Source organism: Apus apus, chromosome 1, assembly GCF_020740795.1.
Source record: "Apus apus isolate bApuApu2 chromosome 1, bApuApu2.pri.cur, whole genome shotgun sequence".
In the NCBI taxonomy this organism is placed as follows: Eukaryota; Metazoa; Chordata; class Aves; order Apodiformes; family Apodidae; genus Apus; species Apus apus.
Genome location: NC_067282.1, coordinates 167,993,702 through 168,013,006, shown reverse-complemented (window position 1 = coordinate 168,013,006; position 19,305 = coordinate 167,993,702). Strand labels below are relative to the sequence as shown.

At 38.3% G+C, this 19,305-nt stretch overlaps 1 protein-coding gene across 1 annotated transcript in view; it reads left to right on the top strand.

The window, feature by feature from the left end:
• The window catches only part of TRHDE (thyrotropin releasing hormone degrading enzyme), a 212,294-nt gene that overhangs the window by 41,615 nt on the left and 151,374 nt on the right, over window positions 1-19,305 (top strand). The gene's annotated exons all lie outside the window — the stretch shown is intronic.

Here is a 19,305-nt window from a genome sequence, read left to right as displayed (position 1 = left end):
CCTTAATTTTATTGTTGCTTATTGAAGGAATAGCTGTGAACTTCTTTTACTGCTCAAGTGACCTAAACATAAAAACTGTACATTTCTATTATTTTGTAAATAATTTCTTCCCTTTCTCCCTTTCACCACAGTCATCTGTTCTCCTACACACTTGAATACTTTACACCATGTTATTACACACTCCCTCCTTCAGAGCATGTTTGATCAAGATCCAGAAAAGCCTATTACTCAGCAGCAGGAAGAGAGCTTGTATTTGATCAGAATTGTTAGAGTTGGAACCACAGGTGATCCACCCAGGAAATCAGGGTCTATTTCATTAAAACCCTTGCCTGCTGAGTAGTTTTATTAGTCTTACAGCTAAGAGTGTAGGAGATAGATAAAGTAATTGATGTTGCTAGATGAGGGTGTTGCAGGTAGTTTTTTTACAACAATGTGGTGGCATTTGTTTCTTGTAATCTTTAAATGGTGGGTTACAGGAAGTGTTCTCCTGAAGAAATATGCAGATGAGTTAAACATGACATCTGCATCAGTCTGGCCGTGTGTCCTTTTATACCTGGCTTCGGGTGTGCAATGATGATTTCATAAAGGAAGTTACAGACTTACTAAGGAGGAAAAAAAGAATAAAAAAATTTCGGTTGAACATAAAGGACGAACAGTGGGACTTTGATCAATACTTCAGGTAGTTTACTGAGGGTGCCAGGTAGAAGCAGGCACATTATTGATGATCTTGAAGGTCTTTTCCAACCTTGATGATTCTAAATATTTTTGAAATTTTGATTTATGTATGGACACAGGTATCTTTGTTCCCAGTTCAGCAGAACACTAAGATGACTAAGTTTAAGCACGTGCTAGTAGTATTTTTAACCCAAAGGAGTGAATTTTTTTTTTTAAACTAGAACATGGAAGGTTAGGGAGTAGTCTGGCAGGTGAATAGAAAGACTGAAAATGAGAACACTGTAGTCTGTGTATGATAGTAATTTTGGAGTAGTATTAAAGAAATTTTTGAGGGAGGAGACAAAACAGCATTAGCTACCATAGTGGAAGGATCCATTGATACAGAAAATATGTCCATGCTCTCTGAAGTTTTGGGTCTGCCACCAGATGTGCTGCTGTTAGAGCACATCTTGTTAAAATACCGACTAACTTACTATGCAGGTGCTGTATGAGCTACCAAGTGATATCTTGTTGGTGTCCGTGCTGTATGCTGAGCAGTGTGTTTGAGGACAAGAGACCTGCAGCCTTTGGTGAAGCACTTTTGTCATCTATGTGGTCATTCATCCATTCGAACAATCTGCATGGTGGGCATGGGTTTATCTGAGGCTTCAGGTCCCTCTGATACAGCAACACATCTGCATTCGTTTGTTCAGTTTGTGTTTCATCGAAGTCCATTTCCACAGATACTTGGCATTTGGAATATGCTTGTCATCTAAGATGATAATAAATCCACTAGTGTTCTCTATAGGAACCACTTTCTCCTGATGCTTTTTGACTGCTTGACTGTTTTTGACCAGGCTTTTTTATGGGAGTTACATGCAGTCAGATGTCTGTGATTGCTTTTGCCAGCTGTGGGCTCCTCTGACTTCTTGGCAGCCTCTGTTACTATTGGGAACTGTGAATGAGCTGGGTGAAACTTTTTGTCACCCAATGACCTATATTTTTTTTGGTTTTATGGACTGTAATGGCTTCTGAATGTACTTGACAGTAGATTTGTTTGCCAGTTGATGTGAATTCTGCTAATGAATGTGAATTGGGGATTTTTCTCATTTGATTAACCAAATTAAAAGTACTACTTAGCTTGTAGATATGTGCCTTTTTTCCCCCTCATATCCTGCTCTGAACTGGAAGGTGCTTGTGTAGGGTTTTAAGCTATTAATTGTTGTATGAATTCTATTTCTGAAATATAAGTCAAGTCTTTAAAACCCAGATTTTTCCCAGACTATAAAATCATTATAAACACTAGGTAAAATGAGGGGTGGATAAAGCATTGAGTTTTATTTAATTCTTAAAAGATATGCAGTAAGATTTTTGTGTTTCTGTGGATGGTGAATGTAAAATACATTTATGGAGTTGAATCGCATTCAATTTTAATCCTGCTCAAAATAATAATAATAATAATAATAATAATAATAATAATAATAATAATAATAATAATAATAATAATAATAATAATAATAATATTTGAACATGTAGAGCTTTGAGGATCTTTGGGACTGGAATAGTTTCCCTATGGGGAATTATTAGGCAAGTATGCACTCCTTACATGTGGACAGTTGTGATTCTTACATTGTGAATGATTTGGGGTGGAGGAGATGACTGTCTCTTTCAGCCAAGACTAAAAGGGCCACCTGATGAGGTTAGAAGGAGATACTTGCAGAGACCAAAAAAAAAAAAGAAAAGTGCAAGGGGAGACAGACAGGGATGAGTACTTGGCGAGGTCCTCCATGGGAGGGAATCCTATGGTTTGAAAATAGATGCTGGGACATACTCGAGAGAGTGCTATTTATACATTTTTAGTCTTACTCTTTCTTGAACATCTGCTTGTGGCTGCTGTTGGAGAGCAGAATACTGTACTAGGCATTATTTTTGTCTGAGCTGGCAAGGCCAGCTGTATGTTCTTAGTCTTCCAGTTTCCCAAGTGCTTCTGTGAAAGGGCCACAGACTGTCTTTTCCAGAATACCTTGTGTACTGGAACTGAGAAACTTTACAAGTTATAAAAGACTGACAAAACTTCATGTGTGATGCATAAGCAGACTACTTGAGTGAAGATTTTTGGGTTTCTGGGCCTTGTTTTTTCTCCCCTTAACAGCATTGCAGTGTTACAGTGTTAGTGGGATGTATCTGCTGCTTCTCTGAAAAGTTATTTTACAACTCTATTTTGTTCTGAGTACTGTATTTAGACACCCATGTAGTTATTTGCAGCACTATGGCTTGTGTAAAGGAACTCGGGCGCCTCAAGGGTCAGACAGAATGCTGAACTCATAGGCACTTTACTTGGATTTAGGCACTCAACTAGCTTTTCTAAAATAGAAAGTTGATTGACCTGGGCTCCTTATTTCATTAGTAGAGATGAGATCTTCCTGGGGATGGTTTGAATCTTTTATGGGCAGGGGCTCCTGCTAAAGCTGCAGAGATAAGATAAAATAGTTTTTGTTAACCCCTGAGCTTAATTTAAGTGTAATTTGTACCATTAAGCTTCTGTAATGTGCAGACCTGTGAAGGAGATGTATCTAAGGTAGCTCAGTGAGGGAGAGCTATGAATAGTGTTAGGAAGAATCTGAGCTTCTCATAAAGCTTTTAATTCCCCATTTAAAATGTCCTGAAAGGTGGGAATATGAACAGCTGAAGAATCCACTTTGGGACATGGCAGCAGATGTTACAGAAGGCTGGGTGAAAGTAAGTCCCCTTACTGTTTTGTCTTGAGGTCATTGCATAGGAATCTTATATTTAATTTGTAAATACTGCAGCTTCTGTGAGTGCTATAGTGTTAAAATATATCTTTAATTTTTTCCCGCAGACTTCAGTGAGTCTTTTTTTTTTTTCTGTAGATTTTCTGTACTGCGAACTTTGGAGTTACATCTGATATTTTTTTTCTTACAGGTCTGTTTGAAGTACTAATTACCTGGTTCATGCAAAAATGATACGGTCTTCTTTCCATTATGTAGCATAAAACACCATAAAATTGTGAATGCAAAGTCTCAGAAAATGATTTTCCAAGGGATTTAGTGTACATGCTGCACGATGGAAGACAAGATTGGGCTATTAACATTTGCTCTTTGAATATTTTTGGAGTACAGGATTCGACACTTTAAAAAGTGTGTCATGGAAGAATTTAAACACTTTCTTCTGATGTAAAAATAGATCAACCATGTAAAGGAAAAGTTAAACAGAGAACTGTTCTGATTTTTAAAGGAAACTTGTGTACCTCTGCTCCATTCCCTGTTTGTAGCAAGTATTTTGGTGAGAGAAATTGCTGCAGTCTGTTGCTGTTTGGGGCATTGCAGGCCCAGAATAAAAGTCTTTGGATACTGTTATAGGATGGCCAAGCATTGGCCATGAGCACTAGTGATTAACTGTTCATTTTGATTCAATTGCTTTACTATTAGCTTAACTCTGATGCATTCCTAACCTGTTCATTGCAGTATTTCCTTCTGCCCTGCTTGATCTTCCATCAGCTTCATTGCACTCTTTCTGCTGCTACTGGTTTCTTACTTACACTTCCTCAGTCCTTCCTGAGTAGGAAATCAGTCCATAGTAGGATGTTAAGAAAGAAGAGGAAAACCAATCTTCACTTAGGACTTACTGTATTGCTCTAAATTAGTTTAGATGGTAAGCCAATTAATTCCAGTAATTTGTGTAATACAGCTCATCAGGGGCATTGTAAGTGGTTTTGGAAGTTTGTTAAGGGGAACCTGATCTCTCTCTGGTGACAGGAATGGGCCCTGGTGGAAATAATCCTCTTCTGAGTGAAATGTTTTCATTAAATAGTGATTTCCCTCCCCTCTTAATTGTCACAGAAGTAGAAACCAAACCTCTTGAACAAGGAAAATGTTTGGATACTAGCACTCTTGCCAGAAGTCCAGAAGTCATATTAAAGGGAAGGTGACCAAATCTGACAGCATCTCCACTGGCTACTCAGTTAAATCTGCTTGGCTTTGAAATGATTAATTTGAAAAATGAAAAAAAAGAAAAGAAAAAAAAAAAGGCTGATGCTGTTGTTACAGAAGTGTAACAGGATGTGGGACTGTAGAAGACTTCATGAAATTATCAGGGCTTTTTTGACCCATGAGAATCGTTCATCTGAATGTAAACAATTTTTTTTCCTAACCTGCTCTTCTGTAAGTCATTTGAGCAGTTAGCACCAATGTAGAAGTGGGTGCACTGAATTTTAGCAGCAGTGCCTACTGTTAAGTTCTTTAACTTGTGAGAAACATAGTTGGCTTCAGAAAAAGATGCTTTTTATTATGCATTAGAAGAAAGTAATTTTCCCTGTAGAGGTACCAGCAGAGGTGTCTCTGCTGATTACAGAGAGAGGAAACTAGTCTGGCTGGTTTAAATATGACCTCTGTTCCTTACGTGGCTAAAAGACGAGGTGAATCCTTCTGTAGGATTTATACAAAGGGAGAAGGTCTTTGACAGACACAGAAACTCCACAGAAATTATGGAAATCGCCAGGCACCTGTGTCAGCTTGTACCTGGTAAGAGATGGTTAAATGCTTAAAGGTGCATGAATCCAAAATGCTTCCTAGATAGCCATGGCTAAAGTAGTTCTGATTATAGATCCTTTCACTCTTCTGGAGCATAACTTATTGGCTTCTCCAAGGCTACTAGTGACTGTCTTTTTCATACAGTTCTTGACTAGAAATGTTTACTTAAGAATATTGGATTTTGGAGAGTAGTATGGATTTCTGATGTAAAATAATGTTGTTGGAGCCAGTGTCATCTTGACCATGGCCAGGTTTTGAACTTTTTTTTTTTTTAAGAGAGACTACTGAAGATTGTTAATCTGTTAATCTAATGGCTGAGAGGGTTCACCAGAAACTTGGACGAGCAGCTGAAACCTTTTTACACCACCAACTGTAGCTTTGTATTAAGAAGCATATGTAGTAAAAAGTAGCTTAGGCCAGTGAACTTCATGTTCATATAGGCATTGGGAACTATGTTTTTTAATATTGGCTAGGGGCTCTATGCCGTTACGAAACTGGGAGGATTACTCTCAGTGGAAGTATGGAAGTATGAAACTTGGCATATGGAGATCAGATCTGAGTGGTGAAAAAACAAACATAGAAGGGTTTGAAAGAAAGAGAAATTATATCACCAAGCCTTTTCATTTGATCCTGCAGTTTCAAGTGTGGGGGGGGAAAAAAAGATACTGTGGTGACTTTTTGTTTTTTCTGCTTCTGTGTGAAGTGGGGGCTCTCCTGCCCAAAGAATGAAGCTTAGTAATACCAGGGTATTATTCTGATGAGGAAAACGAAAACGTGCCAGAGTACTGTCCATGTAAAACACAAACACAGCTCACTCACTTTTTTTTTTAAAATATGTGCAGTTTTCATACAGGACAATTTTATGCTTTATTAAGAATATCTCTTGTGCATTGATTGAAACAGGTGGTTTTACATACTAGAACAGTAACAATATGTTTCAGTATTGTTTTATTTTAATTCAATATTGTGTTAAAGGTTTTTGGCCTCCTGCATTTCATTAGAAAAGTGAAGAAGAATCAGTTTCAGGTCAGATTGAGATACACATCCAAATGAGTCTAACAGGAGCTATAAATTATTATAATGGACTCTTTTCCAGTCCTGTATATAAACGTGTTCTCTACTAGTTTTAGCTGTGCCTAGTGTTATGCTTGCTGAGCTCTGTAGTTGCTGCATTGGCTCTCCAACCCTGGAAGAGCTACTGTCATGAAAAAGACTGTTCAGACTCTTATTTCAGAAGCATGGTTTTATTTATCTTGGAACTCACAGAGCAACACCAGTATATCCTATTTACTTGGCAGGCTAGAAGGGCTTCAAAGACTTTTGCCTCTTTCCCTCACTCCAGGCACTTAGAGCTGTTATGGTTTCCAAGCTCCCTGTCTTCCTTTTCTTAGAGTATGTGTGGTGTTTGAAGAGTTGTTAGCTAAGTGTCTTACGGTGCTTGGCTACAGTTTCAGAGCTAATCTGTAACTTCTACCACTTATTCAGAGTCACTGAATGTCTGGAATGACAACTTCCATGCAGAAAGACTAAAAGGTAAGACAAAGATGAGATTTCAGTAATACTTGCATTGTGTTTTTCTTTTTCAGACACTGCAGTTGTTTTCACAGCAATTTTGAAAACACTGACATAATTTTCATGCTCATTAGTACTTCTAAGAATGTATGAATTTAATTATTTATTTTTTTTGTATCAGTATCATTGCTAAAATTAGATGAGAATGCTGCAGCACTGGAGAAGTGTTCCTGTTAACTCTCCATGTTTTCAGTTTTAGAAGGATTGTGCTTCTTCAGGGCAGTTTGTTATGCCCTCCAGATGGTGTTGTGACAAAGTTTATTTTCCATTTGATGCTGATTTGAGGACACCAAGTATATTATTGTAAGAAATAGAGGTTTCACGGTGCAGAACTGATGAGAAGGCACTTACATATTTTAAAAGTTTGACCTTAAGCATGCTTTTACTGCAACACCAAGATCAGGACAACTCCTTAATTATCCGTAGCAAAAACATTCTACTTCACTGTGGATCTTTTGTGCCAGAAAGACAATATATCTGTACAATTAAAATACTTATTTCCTAATACATCTGAAACTTTAGAGTTATGTATTACTGGTGCAGTGAGAGTTACAAAAAAGTAACCTCTTACTGATAATGTCCTGAATATTAGAAAAAAATTTTTATGTAGATGTATAAAATGAGCTTTCACATCTTCCTGTACTGTGAAAAAAAACAACATAGAGCAGACATAAAGAAGATATATTTTCATATATCATCAAAGAACATGAGGAGTTTCTTTCAAGAGATTATGTCAGTGTCTTGAAAGAGATTATAGCACATTAAAGTGGGACTTAAATAGGCCAGAGATTTCTATTCATACAAAAGATATGAAGAAATATGTAACTACGGAGCTGAATAAACCTATTGCTGCTGCCTAGATTGTGCTGGCTTAGTTATAAACCTTCCACCTGTACTAGCTAGTTTCTGTAAGCTACTGAAATTCAAAGGGATGTATGTGCTCACCTTTTATTGCTTTTGCTAAGGATATTGTAGCTGGAAAGATATCCTAACACAATGAGTTATGCTATGTTTGCAGCACCATGCCTGAAGCAACTTCATTTTTGCATTAAGGAAATAAATGATTTTCAGTGTAAAGATGAAAATATTAAGATGGCTGAACAACTTTCATTAAAACAAGTGAATTGTCACTGTAGATTTCCCCTCCCCCCTGCGTGCTGGTAAGCTTCTTAAAATGGTATATGGACATTAAAGAATCACTAAATAAAAATACTGTGGAGATCTCTGGCAGATAGTGCTAAGCTTGCTTTTCCTGTTCTCCGTTGCCGACTATAAATTCTTCTTTTCTTTTCTTTGCTTCTAATTTATTTAAATGCCATCTGCTTGTGTATTTAAAACATAATATTTCCAGATTCAGGATCAGTTCTGTGAAGGCTGCATTTTCCTTTGCTCTCTGATTCTTATCAGTAACACTTATAACAAAGCTGTTCTCGTGAAGATACATATTTGTCATAGTGATAGCACACTTCAGAAAGTGTATTAAGCTAAACCAACTCCCACTGTTCAGCTCAAAAATATGTTACTTGTCATGTGCTGCTCCTCACTGGGATTAAACTCAGGCAATATTTAAGTCTGGAGAAATCAAGTCACTTTTTCTCCTGGCACATTCAGCTTTGGCATGGCTGAGCATGGTTCTGTGGTTGTACTTTACTGGGCAATTGACTTCCAGAATGGGTGGGAGGGGGAGACAAGGGGCAAGATGCCCAAAGATGCATGAAAGAACTTACAAATGTGTTTAGGAGACCCTTGTAATAAGGTTCTGCTGCTTTTGCTGTCTCTCTGAGTGGCTTAGATAAAACTTTGGAAACTGTTTCACTATAGCCACCAAATCTGTGGCTTTGTAACTGATCTCTTAGCTTTGCAACAACAGAGGACTTGTCAGTGGCACTGGTCATGGCAAGAGAGCTTCTTTATTTATTTTATTCAGCAGGGGATTTGGTCTCACCAACGCTATGACAACAGCTGCAGATAAATGTCCTTTGAGTGTCGTGATGAAAAAGCATAGGTATTTTGACAGAACTTTAATTACACTTGGCAGTGTTTATGGTACAACACCTAAAGAAATATTGTCAGTGGTTGAATTTCTCATATAAAATTATGTGACATATTTCCATAGTTGTTATACTAGCTAAGCATTTTATGGTCACTACTGGCTGTTTACACGTGATGCAAAGGAGAAGCACCACGGTTCTCTTGTCCTATTTGGAGGCATAGCTAGAAGCCAAAGAGTGCTGAGAGGTGAAGGCAGGCAGATGTTTTGCTTATCAGACCTGTATAAAACATTCACTTGTTGGATAAATTGGAGTGCAATATTGAAACAGAAGGCAGTCAGAAGTTGCATCTTTTCATAATTAAGTTTTGATGATTGAGTTTCTTAGCAATGGCTCCAATATTTCCTACTTTAAAATTGGTCTGAGAGTTGTTCTTCCTAGGTTGCTGATTCTCAGGCACGGAAATATGTAAAACATCACAAGACTGCCAAGCTGTAACTTAGATACATAGAAAAATGCATTAAATGTCTTTTCACCACTAATGTAAAATGATTTCCTAGGCATCTTTTCTTCGTGCTCTTGAAATGTTTTAAGTTTTTATTCTGTCTTAAGGTAATCATAGACAATTGAATTTTAGGAAGAAGCATGGTTGTTATCCAGTAATGAACAAATATATCAGAAATGCAGTTTTATACTGCATACCATCTTTCCAGGTATTTCTGTAGAAACCATACAACAGTTTCCAAGTGATTAAAAGGATATTAATTGTCCAGGCTGTGATTGATAATGGAATGATACAATGTAGCTCTTATTAAAACCTTCCAAAGATAAGAATGTTGTCAGATAACACTGAAAGATATTCAGGGATTACTGTAAGTAATTCAGAGTAACAATGAACAGGCAGATTTCTCTAATGCTTTATATTGCATTTGGGAACAGCTGGATGGAAGTCCAGCCCCAGAAGAATTTACTGTGTTCTAGCTTTACTAGTCTGTTTCTTAAAAACAAAAAAGAAACCAACCCATCCCCCTCCAAATCACCAAAACAAAAAGAGACAAAATAATAAAAGAACCTCTTTCTTTGCAATCAAAATACCAGTGCTGTGAGGCAACTCTGATGTTTGTGGATATGGAGTATAAAATTGTCAAGTCCAAGTACTCAGCTGAAGGATAGTTTCATGTTGCAATAGTGAGGAAATGAAACAGTGCAACTGAATATAATGCAATTTTAAACAATAAAGCAAATCTTCTTACAAGTAGTTCTAGACTCTCAAAGTTGTGAATGCTACTTTAACATTAATCTGTCCTTCCAACATTATGTGGACATATCCTGCCTCTATTTTATGTGCGACTGTAATCCTATTAATTAAGGTTATACAAATACTTTCCTATAGATGAAAATCTAATCAACAGGTGCCCAGACTTTTATGGAGGCTTTCCTAAGCCATAGTTCCCACCTTTCTGCTGTCACATGCATTGGGGCCAAGTCTGACCATGGAACCAAGAAGTGTTTGCACCATGGGGTAGCGAGTCTGGGAACAAGGGGTCTCACTTGCAAGTTTCAGTCTGTGGAAGATTAGAGGACTGGGGCAATGCTCTTTCACAATCTTATGAGTGTCCTGTAGGGAAGATGGATCCTGTTAATTGTTGTGGGCTAGACATCCCTTATTTCACAAGTCTCCTGACCCTTTTCAAGCTGCTCCCTCCACTTACAAATCCTTACTGTAGTTCTCTCTCATCAGACCAAGAAAGATCAGGCAAGCAGACTTTCTCCTACATGCAGTCTTATGGGACATTAACTCCAGTGGTGTAAAGTAGACTTTTCCCTTTGATTTTTGGGAGGTTATTTTTAACCACCTCTTTCCAGAGATATAATTTTCAGGCTGGTCCTGCAGTTTACCTGCACTACAGAGAACCAATAAACTGTACCGTGGAGATGGTGGTGATGGTTGGACTTTGTGTGTATCCAGAACTTCTTAAGACAGCTCTACTGCCAGTATTCATAAAACTATAACTGCAGGAAGATTATTGTCATAGATGGTACAGCAAGGTAAAGTTAAGTGTAATTCCAAAGTAACTCTGAAGATTTGTATACAAAGATTCTGTGTTATCAAAATCAGGAACTTTAGCATGAGAGAGCCCCTGGCTGCTGTCAGCAAAATAAAGGTGACAGAGTCACCTTACCTAGGAGAAAGAACTGTTTTGTATCCTACAACCAGTGGATCATTTCCATTATTTCAGGTGATTGGTGACACCCAACGTGGCTTCTCTAAGGATAAATCATGCCTGACCAATTTGGTGGCCTTCTATGACAAGGCTACAGAGATGGTGGATAGTGGCAGAGCAATTGTTGTCTTCTACCTGGATTTGTGCAAGTCATTTGACACTGTCCCACGCAACATCCTGGTCTATAAACTGATGAGACATGTATATGACAGATGGACCACTCTGTGGATAAATAAATGGCTGGATGGCCACACCCAGAGAGTTGCGGTCAATGGTTCAGTGTCCCAGTGGAGGCAAGTGATGAGTGGTGTTCCTCAGGGGTCAGTATTGGAATTAGTGCTGTTTAACTTCTTTGTTGGAGACATGGACAGTGGGATTGAGTGTATCCCCAGAAAGTTTGCTGATGATACCAAGCTGTGTAGAGTAGTTGACGCCCAAGAGGGAAGAGATGCCATCCAGAGGGACCTTGACAGGCTGGAGAGGTGCGCCAATGGCAACCTCATGAAGTTCAGCAAGGCCAAGTGCAGGGTCCTGCACCTGGGTTGGCGCAACCCCAGGCACAAATCCAGGCTGCAGGGAGAATGGCTGGAGAAGAGTCCTGAGGAAAAGAACTTGGGTGTGGTAGTAGATGAGAAGCTCAGCATGAGCCGCCGGTGTGCACTTGCAGCCCGGAGAGCCAAACACATCCTGGGCTGCATCAAAAGAAGTGTGGCCAGCAGGGCCAGGGAGGTGATTCTGCCCCTCTGCTCTGGTGAGACCACACCTGGAGTACTGTGTACAGCTCTGGAGCTGTCATCACAGGAAAGATGTGGAGCTGTTGGAGAGGGTCTAGAGAAGGGCCCCCAAGATGATCAAAGACCTGGAGCACCTCTGCTATGAAGACTGGCTGAGAGAGTTAGCGCTGTTCAGCCTAGAGAAGAGAAGGCTGCAGGGAGACCTTATAGTGGCCTTCCAGTACCTGAAGGGGGCCTACAGGAAAGTTGGGGAGGGGCTTTCCACCAGAGAGGGTAGTGATAGGAAAAAAGGTAATGGTTTTAAACTGAAAGAGGGGAGTTTTAGGTTAGACATCAGGAAGAATTCTTCACCATGAGGGTAGTAAGGCACTGGAATAGGTTGCCCAGGGAGGTTGTGGAAGCCCCCTCCCTGGGGGTGTTCAGGGCCAGGTTGGATGAGGCTTTGTGCAGCCTGGTCTAGTGTGAGGTGTCCCTGCTCGTAGCAGGAAGGTTGGAACCTGATGATCTTCAAGGTCCCTTCCAACTGTAACCATTCTATGATTCTACCCTGTAAGTAAAAGTTGACAGACACAGAAGCTGTAAAATTGTTTCACTTCAATAATCATACTTAGTAAGAAGGCTCCTACAGAGAGATAATAGGACTAGAGATAATATAAATGTCTCTCTTCATATCAAAACTTCTGACTTGACAAGCTATTTTATATTTTGGAAGGTAATTCCACGCAGAACCAGTCTTGTGACAGCATATTCTTTGATCTGTAAGACTGGTGAGCTTCACTGAAACTCATTTTAGCACTCCTAGCTAGGAATTTTCCTTACTGCAGATCCATCCATTATGAGCAAGTCCAGGCAGCGCAGTGTTCTTCTTTCGATGTGTGAAGATAGAAAATTCCTGATAATGTCAGTATTGGTTCATGGTATTGAAATACAGAACCGCTCATGTAGGTACATTTAAAAGCTTTTTGGATGTCTTTATCCATCTGTCATCAGTTATATGGGATAATGCTTTTCTTGTCTTCAAGTTGCTAAAACCTTATCTCTGATGTAGGCCTTTATAAAACTGTATTTAGATAAACACCCACATATGGGTAGGTCTCTTCAGTAAGAAATCTTGTCTCTATGCTGATATTCTAGCATTGTGTTTTTCCTTAAACTAAGCGTACTAGTGAGAGGTATGCAGCATAGAAAGGTAGTTTTGATTTGTTGTTAGTGTTCCCTCAATATGCAAGATTCTAATTGTTTTCTCAGTAGCTCTGTATCTCCTGCTCTGATGGAGATGTTGCACTGCATGTTCATCTCAGATGCGTTTCCCTCTTGTCTGGTGAGTGACACTTCTCTGGAAGTGAGTGGAGTACACCAATAAAGGAAGGAGATCTTAATCCTCTTACAAATTCTCTTACAGGGCATATATTCTGAAATTAATAAAGGTTGCTGCATTTCTTTCAGTGTGGATTGGTTGTGGTTTTGGTGCCACCTGTGTTGCAAAGTTGCACCTGTAAACGTTTGTCTCTCTGTCTCTCTCCTTAGCAGAGGTAGGGAAAATGAAACAGCAGATGCATGCCTTGGGTTTTATAGTACAGAAATATTACAACTTCAGCTCACATTTTCCTTTATGCTGATCACTGAGTTTTACTTTAAAATTGAATCTTTAGATTTTCTCCTCTTCACTTTCCTGGGAAGGATGGACTGTATAGACTGGTTGCTGAGTGTCATAATTACAGGACTAATTGCCTCTGCCACCATTTCAGGGTGGTAACCAGCTCTGAGACAAATTGTTTTCTCATTTGTATGAGATGGTTTTCTACGATGCATTATAGTTTTCAGACACAATTAAAAGGAAGCTGAAGTTGAATCCTGTACCTGTTTGTTTAAGACTGTAATTTGAGATTTACTTGAGATGTAAAATTAATATGTACTCAAAATGTAATAATGTTTTGATGGATTTTAGCAGCATAGTAGGTTTAGTATTCTTTAAAAAGATTTTTTTCTTTAGCAGTTAAAAGAGAGAGAGGAAAAAGGATTTTCCCCCCCTTTATTTATCTCACCTGAAGTCCCATCTTAGGATATTTTGGATAATGGACTTGGATCTTACCTTGTTTGTTAGACTGAACAATTTGCTCTATGGATAATATAGCTTCTCTACTAATTAAGCTCTGCATCCCTGCCAACAGGACTGTGAAAGCAGTGTGGTTGTAGAACTCAACAGCATATACATAACCTTTTGTTTATCGTTTCTGCTCTCAGTGTTATTTTTATGTCCACTGGAGCTGTTCTAACATGGAGCCCAGCTCTCCATCTTTAGACCTGAATGTGCAGCTCTTTTCTATTACAGCAGTCTTTGCTTGACATCTTCCCTTCATGTTTTTATGCATTGTGATGAGCAATGTGATTGGGCATCCCAATTGCTGTTAGTCTGAAGAGCTGCCGGGAGCTGGGGTGAGTTGCAGATTTGAGAATCAGTATGAACTGCCTGACTTTGCTTCTGGACCACCAGCTGATTGTCCTTGGTTCTCAGTATGCATACTTGATTTATGTTTTGATTGGGATTGCACCAAAACATACACTTAAAAAAAATGATTTCTGGCATGAAGATAATGTTCTGTCTGCTTTATATTAAAAAGGTGGTGTTCCATTTAAACCTTGGAATTATCGTCACACTGATTTAGAATGTTTTCTGCTAACAGATTTCGTTCAGTTGGATTAGACTTTATTAACTTCCTTTATGATTCTTTCAAATCTTGGTGTAATTAACAAAAGTTAATTTCTTACTATACTGTTTTGTTCATTATCCAAAGCAAAAGTGTTTTACAATTTTAGAAGATGAGACTAGGGAACATTCCTATTCTGTTTTCATGTAGACACAGAACTTTATAAAACAGAATTCTGAACAACTACATTGCTGACTGTACAATTAAGGTATAGAGTATGATCAGTGCATATGGGTTTGTGCTTAGATTTTGCATTACTGTGCACTAAAACTGAGAAAAAATATAATATGTTGAGGTCATAGTATTCTAGATTTTTTGGTACTCATCACCATTGATTAATGTATAATAGTGACTAATAGCACATTTGTGTATTGTGGGTTGCCTCAATTAGACTGAAATCCCATCAGCTATCATAAATCAAACGTGGCTTGGCATGATCAGAGTTTGCATGGAGGCTGCCTGTTCCAATGATCTTTTAATTCTGTTGGTGATGTTCTGCTTCCAACCAGCTCAATTCTTTTGCATTAGGATTAAATACAAACCAAATAAATCCTTCACCATGTTTTGCCTTAAAATAGTTGTACATTTTGGGAGGTATAAACATGAATGCTTACATTTGGTGAAATTTCAGCATAGTGTAAATTGTGCTTATGTAGAAATGAATCTTCAACATTTAAAGCCCCACTAATCCAAAATTGCTTCAAAATAATAAGTGAAGTGATTTAAGTCAGCACTGAAGTGCTATAAAAGCTGTCATCACTCACTGTTACCCAACCTAAACTATACTTCTCATAGACTATAATTTATACGCTTGTTTTTTCTTCAATTAAATTATATTGTTGGATGCACAGAATTTATTCTCTATATTGTCTACTGAATACATAGAGTACAGATTATGAAATGAAAATATTTATGTTGTACTAAAAATATCACATTAAATTACAACCCATATATATTTTCATATGGTGATGGGTAAGGCTGGAAGAATATCTTTGTGACCAGGAATATTTGACATTAAGAAGTAAGATGACTATGAGGTTGTAGGTTTTGTAAGTTTTTACAGCTTGCAAATCTGATTTATAAAATGATTAAACAGTGTTGCTGAAGTGATTTTCTGGAAGGGGTAACATTAGAGTGTAGAGCAATATCTAAATACATTAAAAGTGTTCCTGCTGAATAATAATTGGAAAAAATATTCCTGTATTTTATAGTTTAAAATAATGCTACTATTTTTGTTTTTCAAACAGCAGTAGACGTTTTTGGAAGAAAGGCAGTTTTAAAATGTATCCAGTGGTTTGTTTTTTTTTCTTTTTGTTTTTTTTTTTCTAGGCATGTTAACTGGCATGTCCTCAATGGACGTAGAAAATAGTTACTTTTGTCAATAAGAACACAACAGGAGAGTCATGCAGCCCTATACATTCAAGTGAATAATTTGCCAATGGAGATTTCAGTTCAGGAGCTATTTCAACAAGTAATGTGTTTGACTGAATTTAAGTACATAATTATTTTTACTGACTCAAATCTAACATTTAAGTATCTCATTGCCTTGAACTTTTAATAATAATATCTGGGAGGTGCTAACAGGTGATTTCTATCTGCAGTGTTATTATATGTACAGAATGTTCGGTAGCTAACATGTCAAAATCAATGTGCTTACAAAAGAAATGTTTAAAATTAATCTAATAAAATATAAATTAATAAGAAGCTGAAAGAGATGCAACACATTACTTGCAAGAGATTTCATTTTTGAACAAATGAGTATGTGTACCTTTTTTGACTTTGTGCTGAGGTTTATAATTTATAAGAATGGAAAAAACATACATGGTAAGTAATGGATTACAAATGGCTGTAATAAGTTTTCATTGTAAAAATATGGCCAGTATTTAAAAGATTTTCGGGAAGACCTTATAGTGGCCTTCCAGTACCTGAAGGGGGCCTACAGGAAAGTTGGGGAGGGGCTTTTCACTAGAGAGGTTAGTGATAGGAAAAAAGGGAATGGTTTTAAACTGAAAGAGGGGAGATTAAGGTTAGACATCAGGAAGAAATTCTTCACCATGAGGATAGTAAGGCACTGGAATAGGTTGCCCAGGGAGGTTGTGGAAGCCCCCTCCCTGGGGGTGTTCAGGGCCAGGTTGGATGAGGCTTTGTGCAGCCTGGTCTAGTGTGAGGTGTCCCTGCTCGTAGCAGGAAGGTTGGACCCTGATGATCTTCAAGGTCCCTTCCAACCGTAAACATTCTATGATTCTAGGATTCAAACAGCTGTTTCCTGGTATCTTTGATTGCAGAAGAAACTACTTTTCAAGTTTCCTTCAGTAGTCTTAAAGAAATAATTTTGTAGAACATTTCAATTAATGGAAGGTGCTCCAGACAGTTTACTTTCATCTGTGTTCAATGGAATTTTTGATAGGGATTTTCAGTTCTAAGTAATCCTTTCCTCTCAAATTTGTTAGCTGATTCTGGGTTTGTATGTCATCACATACATTACAAGTAAACTGTAAATGATAATAAAATGCCATGTGCCGTTCATAAAAAGGTGATCTGCTAATTGATGTGTCGTACTGTTAGAGATCTGTGAGTAGTGATGTTCTTGTTCGTACATAGTACAATTCTTTGGGGTCACCTTCTCAACTGAAACCTGTGGCTCTTTTGGACAGCACTGAAATGTAGAATGGCTCTGTACAGTGCTGTCTTCATCAGGATTTTTCCATCCTGGAAATAAAAATATTAGCAAGAGTAACAGACAGGTAAGCCTTTCCATCATCACTCGGATTTCCTTGAAATTACTGGCTTAAGGACCAAATTTTGGGTTGCTCAAACATAGATTCAAGTTAAATGAGAAACTCAGTTTGCTTTCCAGACTGAGAAGAATTCTTCAGTTGAGCTTTTGAATCTGTGGTCTCTTTCTAAGTCTGCAAGTCCAGGAAACACTGCCTGTGGTCCTCTCAGTTTTTGTTTTTTTTTTTTTTTTTTTTTGTTTGTTTGTTTGTTTTTTTTTTTTAATGTGTGATTGTACCATATATTGGCTTCAGGAGAAATCTGCCTTCTGAAGCTGTTCTCCCCATTACTGCTTGTTCCTGCTTCCCTCACACGTGGGACATTAAAACTGTTTATTAGATACTGCTGTGAATCAGCTTCTTGAAATGACACCAGTTAAAATAAGCTGCCAGTAAAGAGTCCCCATGGCATTTGGGATTTTTTAAAGATACATTTCACAGAATCACAGAATAGTAGGGGTTGGAAGGGACCTCCAAAGATTGAGTCCAACCATCCTGCCAGAGCAGGACCAAAAAAAACTAGGGCAGATCGCTCAGAAAGGCATCCAGAGAGATCTTGAAAGTCTCCAGAGAAGGAGACTCCACAGCCTCTCTGGGGAGCCTTTTTCGGTGCTCTGTAACCCTCACAATAAAGAAGTTCTTCCTCATGTTGAGGTGGAACTTCCTGTGCTTGAGTTTGAGTCCATTCTCCCTCGTCCTATCACAGGGCACAAGTGAAAAGAGTTTGTCCCTGCCTTCTTGATGCCCAGCCCTCATGTATTTATAGAATTAATTAGATCCCCCCTCAGTCTTCTCCTCTCTAGACTGAAAAGCCCCAGGTCTCTTAACCTTTCCTTGTAAGGCAGGGGTTCCAGTCTCTTAATTATCCTCGTAGCCCTTCATTGGACTCTCTCAAGTAGATCCCTGTCTGTTTTGAACTGGGGAGCCCAGAACTGGACCCAATACTCCCAAGTGAGGTCTCACCAGGGACAAGTAGAGGGGCAGGAGAACCTCCCTCGATCTGCTGGACACACTCCTCTTAATGCACCCCAAGATACCATTGGCCATTTAAACCTCCCCCAATAAGTTGCATATTAATATAAGGGGATATTTCATGAATGAGTGCCTGGAATCACTTATTCAAAATGCAAAATAATGGACTAAACTCAGCATTTCTTTAAATCAGATTTATAAACAATGCGTGGTTATTTGTCAGCCTCTTTTCTAAGAGTCAGATTTTTCCTGTGGTGTTTTTGTTTTTTCTTTCTGCCAACAAACTGATATTTTATTAGCTTTCAGATGTTTTTTCCATGCACGCTTGCCGTTTTTGTGTGAAAGTATAAGTAGTCGAGAATTCTGTTTCCCTTTGCAAATGAGCCTGAAATGAGTCACCACTTTTCAGTGTATCTGGGATAATGTTAAGGTAGCTGGAGAAGTAAAGGGACAGATTGTTATTGTTGCTAGGAAGTTTTTAATCAGGTGAGAAATGTTCTTCCTCTGTTTTTCTCTCTTTCTATGAGATCTTTCTTCAAGCTCATGTTGACAAGATAGCGGGGAAAAAGGTTGTTGGGGAGGATATAACTGTAGTCCCTTGAAGAGCCAGTATAGTTCCCTGTACACTGATATCAAAAGATGGTGTTTGCCAAGTAAATTACGTAAAAAGAGAGAGAATCATTTGCCATTAACTTTTTACTGGCTGAGAAAGCAAATTGTCTTTTCTGTGGTTTTGTGGAGAATTTACAGTATTTTGTTAAATGATTTCTAGGGTAGAATAAAAGCATCTGGAGAAAATAATTGCAGAAGAAAGCCCAAGGGATAATCTTCAGGTACCGCAAGATAATTAGAGCTTTAGCTATACAGGCTGTTTGAAGTGTGATTCCATGCCCAGTGGAGTCAATGGGAAAAGCCTGAAAAGGTGTCCACAGACATTGATTCAAAGCTTTGAGCTGGCAGAAGCAGCAAGCCAATTTCTTGCAACTGTTCTGTGTGTAAAAAAGCTACACTCTGCTTGCATCAAGCGACTTTATAAATTCACATTTTATTCACAAGCTCTAATCTATCTCTTAGTGCTGGGCTCAGGACCAAAGAATGTTGACTGACCTTTGCTGCTTTCTTCTG